The sequence below is a fragment of the Corvus brachyrhynchos genome, unplaced genomic scaffold, assembly GCF_000691975.1.
Source record: "Corvus brachyrhynchos isolate BGI_N302 unplaced genomic scaffold, ASM69197v1 scaffold84, whole genome shotgun sequence".
Classification (NCBI taxonomy): Eukaryota; Metazoa; Chordata; class Aves; order Passeriformes; family Corvidae; genus Corvus; species Corvus brachyrhynchos.
This window is the reverse complement of record NW_008237434.1, coordinates 1,097,471-1,102,484: the sequence shown is the minus strand read 5'-3', so window position 1 is coordinate 1,102,484 and position 5,014 is coordinate 1,097,471. Positions and strand designations below refer to the sequence as shown.

The window sequence follows — 5,014 nt, the reverse complement described above, 5'->3', positions numbered from 1 at the left end:
TGCTAACTGCAGTTATGGCTGAACTCCTGGCAGCCCTCAGGAATGGGGTTCTTGGATGACATGGTAGGTTTCAGAGGCTATGCAATATTTTCTAAATCAGATATAATATTCTCAGCTTTTTTTTTCTTGTGTCAGAAAAGAGATTTGAAAGAGCAGACCTACCTGCTAACTTCTTCAGGCTGTGTGGAAATAAAACTTTGCTTGGGAAGAGAATGCAAAAATTTGAAGGAACGGGCTGGGCTGGACAAGGAAATTGAGTTACTCTGATCAAAAGAGAAGTGAAACTCCTGGTGTGATCACCCAGAAAACTTACTGCTGGCAACTGTGAAATTGGTGCTATATCAATAGACATCAGAGACACAAATACACGGTTTTAAAAGGAGTTACTATTTTAAGTACCAGAAAGTCTTGGGGGAAAAAAAAAAAAAGGTGCAGGTTTTAGTCACATATCTTCAAAGCTGTAAATCATCATTGTTTACATGTGTTAAAAAAATAGTTCTCAGAATTATGATCTTATGAAATGACAGAAATGTTTGGTATTAATTACCTCATGAAGGAGATGTAATTTATGCTAATGAAATCTACCATGTATGCATGCATTTGTTACAGGCTGTCACCCACTAATACGGATGAACAAGAAGTGGAAGAGAAAAATCACCTGAATTACTGCCACTTAATAGGTACAAGAATTCCATGCAGGCCAATGGTTTTTAAGTCTCACATGGAATTCATATGACTGATGAAACTGATGTATGGGAAGAAGACAGTTCCTTCTTGACTAGAAAAGTGTGTGAGGACACACTGCCTCTGAGGATTATGAGACAGAAAAACAGAGCAGGAGTTAACTGTAAGAGCTGGAAGGGAGTCATGCAAAATAGCAACTTTCAGGTGGCAGATGCTTCCCTCTCCCAGTCAGAAAACACAGTGTTGAGGGATGTGCTTGTATCAGACATGGAACTAAAATTGTAGCATCCCCAGGGCGTCAGGCAGCTGCACAAACCCAGCTCCTTCATTTGTGCCCTTGCTCCTGCTGTATGTACCTCAGAGCCTCAGCAATGCGTTTGCAGTGTGCGCCTGGCTTGCAAGACCACATCATCCACTACATTTTACCTGTCAAATAGGGCGTGTTGCTTCTCTTCCCATGACATTTTAGCTCTTCTGGAAAGGGCAGAGTGGTGGCAAGAACTTGGCTCTTCACCTTTACAAGCTGGTGTGCGCACATAATCACTTGACTCAAGGAGCTGAGACTTTGGGAAAAGCACCAAATGTTTATGTGCCCTGAGATAAAACTGTGAGATTCAGCAATGCTGCTTGGAGTGCCAGGAGCTGGTGGGTTGGGCACAACTAGGTTTCTATTGACGTAGATTAGTGTAATTAAGATGACAAGTCTGACACAGCCCCAAATTTAAGCTTCTAACCCAGAACACCCTCAAACCCCTTGTGACATTATGCTGAGGAAAGGGGAGTATGGAGCCGCTGGGCCGGCTCCAAGAGGAGTTCTCCTGGGAGCCAGATTTGTGGCAGAGCCAATGTACACAGAGCAACGTACAGGAGTGAAATCAGCCTCATGGTTTTGCTTGGATATCCTCCTGACAGGATGAAAGCGCATTGCTTTTCAGACACCAATGGCTTTTGGTGCTCCAGTTAAAAATTTTCGTATGAAAACAGCAGATGGAAATGAATGATTGTCATCAAATGGCACAGTCATAGGTGGGAATTAGTCACAGGCCTTCAGAGTGGCTTTGGGAAGTGCCTCTGATCAGGACAAGGCTCTCTGCTGCAGGTCCTGTCCAGGGGGCTCAGGAACAGTTTAGCATCAAAGAGCTCTGCTTGGAGTAGAGCTGTATAGCTCTTGAATTATAAATGCATTAAAAATACCAAGCATTTTTCAGAGTCATATTTCAAAATTTTTCAATCTATCAGCAGAGTAGAAGAGGTGAAGAAAGATTTTGCAAGTTGTAGGGTAAAACAGAGCAGAGAGTAATAAAATACTACTTGTAAACGAGCCCAGTTGGAAAGAGAGGCTCTTTATGACAGTTTGCTGAGGCTGTAGTGTTTTGCAAAACTGTGTGATAAACTCCAAATAGCTTCTCCGCAAATCTCTGGAGGCAGAACTGAGCTAAGGCTGGCTGCTGTTGCTGCCACAGCTTTCAATGAATGAGCTCAAAATGGACCCTCTAGTGATAGCTCTGTCAAAGAATAACAATCAGATGCTCTCAACAACAACAGCTTCAACATATATATTTTTGTAAGTATAAATGAACCTTAATGTGCTGGCTTCAAACAAAATGAAATGCTCAAAGTTTTTAAGATGTGTGGTTGGACTGTGAACAAAATAAAAATGTGCTGCATTTCCCCCTATGTTTAGACTGCAAAGCACGATTCTCACTAGAATTGTGATGAGAACAGAATACAAAAATAGTTGGTGTTGGTGGGGAAAAGACTAGAAAGGTAGCTCTGCCATCACCTTCAGAAGGAAAATGTCAGGGGACTCACCATCACCCAACAGTTCAGGTGCACTGACTCAGAAAGGGAGGGCCTGAATGATTTTGCAAGCTCATAGCTTTGGGAAGCAGAACAAAAATCATGTTATGGGGGACACCCTTTGGACTTCAGAAATTATTAGTCTAGAAATGGGTTTAATCTGAGTCAAATTAAGTCAAATTATTACCTCATTATATTATCAATGTCTCTACAAATACCTGATTTCATAGCACCACTAAAATCTGCATTTGGAGATTGCACTGTGTCTTCTTTCCCAGCAGAATAAACCGGGAACATCTGCCTCTGCAAAGCACGAGGAGCTTTTCAACAATGGCATGTGGTGCAGGTAAGGGGAATCTTCACACCGAGTTATGTTGAGTAAAATAAGGGTTGTACTGCGAGTGACAGTCAGTTTTGCCTGTGTGACTGTCCAGAGGACTGCCCTGCCACCAAAGCACTGGGAGCGCTCTCACAGCCACTATGCAAGAGTTAACATTTCTGTGGTGGAGGCAAGGTGTCCTTTTTGGATTCTGCTCAGGTGTAGCTGCTTGTGCTGTCTCAAGGAGCTACTGCTATTGCCAAAGGAAAATTAAAACAAATCTGGCTTGGCTAATAAAAGGCTATGAGTATTAATGGCTTTTCCTCAAATTGCCAGGAAGTTTCAATCTCTGATGTGATAAAGATAGATTATGTACAGACTGGTCTTATCATGCTATTTTGAAATTTTGATATGCTAGAAATTGCAGTCATTTGCCCCAGTCTTTTGGCAGGGGGTGTAAGAGTCACAGTAAGAACGTGAAGAGAGGAAAGAACAATTCTTCGGCATTAAGGCTATTAGTTTGGACAGTAATAAAAACAACACCACTTTACAGACCCAGGTCTCAGAAGTGCTCAACATTCACGGATCAGTAAAATCAATAGCCTCTACTCAGGATTACTTAAATCTAGAGCTTACCAATATCCAGTGCAATTTAATACCGGTTACCTATCAGCTTTTAATGATTGTATGTATTTTGACAAAACTGCTAAGATATGTTGTTACAAATAAGAAATTCCTAACTGTGCTACACAGTGAAAAATAATCCACCCATACAAGGAAAATTATATTAACAAATGCTGCTAAGAGCAAACATATTTACAAACCAAAGCTGAGCAACAAATACATATACCAGATGTTACTGAGATATAGATAGTCTGAATTGCTCAGCTAAAGTAGCTGAAATTCTGCAGAGGACTTTTTTTAGAGCATGTATTTCATGATGGATATCCTAGTTCTTGAGCAAGTTGTCATGGAAGTCGGAACACAGCAGTTTTGAAGTTGTCTGTAAGATTCAGTGGTAAATAAAACTTCAACAACTCCAGATAAATTTTCTCCTTCTTCTTCCACATTTGTAGGTAAGAAAGACTCTTCAGCCATACAGATAATAAAATGGAAATGTTGGAAGGCACTTCCACCGTCAAATAACCACTTTCATCAAGAGGCAGGATTTTCTGTGAAGTGACAGAGGAAGGCCCTTCTTCCCCATTTTTCAGTCCAAGACTAACTGGCTGTTTCCCTTACCCCCTTATCTTTCCTACAGATCCCATGTTTCACAGCAGTTGAGGTAGCTGGAAGGTGCAACCCACACAGTCATTTACATTTATTGTTGCTGCACTTTCACTCCCTGACATTCCCTGCTTACCTACAGTTGTCTGCAATTTTGTCTCATCCTCTGCCTCCAGCTTGGAGGAAGCATCCTGGTTTCCTGGCAGGAAAATCCAATCACCAAAGCAAGCCCAAGCTTTGCCCTCACAGTCCATCCAGTTCCACCAAGCTCAAGGCATTTGGCTCTGGAGGCTCAGCTCTGAAGTGGCACAATCATTTGCAGGGGTATTTTGTTGCCTGTATCAGGCAACTTCTATAAATCCTCCTTGGTCAGCTTTCCTTCTCATGGGCTGTTTCTGAGACTATCTCAATACTTCTTGTTGATGTTTCTTTCAATTCTTCGATAACCAAAATGAAAAATACCGCTTTTTATTAGAAACAGTCAAATCGGAGAAAGTGAGTCCCCAGACAATTCCTGCAGCATGGAAGGTGTTTTTTCTGAGACAGGAAGTGTTACTTCAGACCGGCATAAATGCTTTGCATGTGCTCAGCAGCTGGGAGCCTGCTGATCTGTCCCTCGACATTGTACATTTCAGTGAACGTGCACAACTCTTCCAGGCTTTTCACTTAACCAGAAAACAACTAAAATTGTAAATTTTTATAATGGTGTTCCACATGAGCTGGCAATGAGTCAGCATCAGTTTGTCTAGATCAGCAATACATCCAGACCCCTTGTTTTTTTGTCCTCTGATAGATTTTACCTTGCATCAAATGTTGTCTTGTTATATTTAAAAGTCCTATCAAAGCAAGTAGTGATATTTCTCACAGAAAAGACCTGGTTTTTACTTATGAGGGGAAGGTCTGTTATTAGGATAAGTTCACAACTATTTCTACTGTTCTCCTTTGGCAAATCAATGAAATTCAGTATATTTGCAGAATGCTCCT

At 41.3% G+C, this 5,014-nt stretch overlaps 1 long non-coding RNA gene across 1 annotated transcript in view; it reads left to right on the top strand.

Moving 5' to 3' along the window:
- The first annotated feature begins 2,503 nt into the window (after positions 1 to 2,503).
- The window catches only part of LOC108445955, an 11,030-nt gene continuing 8,519 nt past the window's right edge, over positions 2,504 to 5,014 (top strand). The window contains exon 1 of the long non-coding RNA XR_001861048.1: positions 2,504 to 2,830. This is a non-coding gene — a long non-coding RNA (uncharacterized LOC108445955). The remainder of the gene's footprint in view (positions 2,831 to 5,014) is intronic.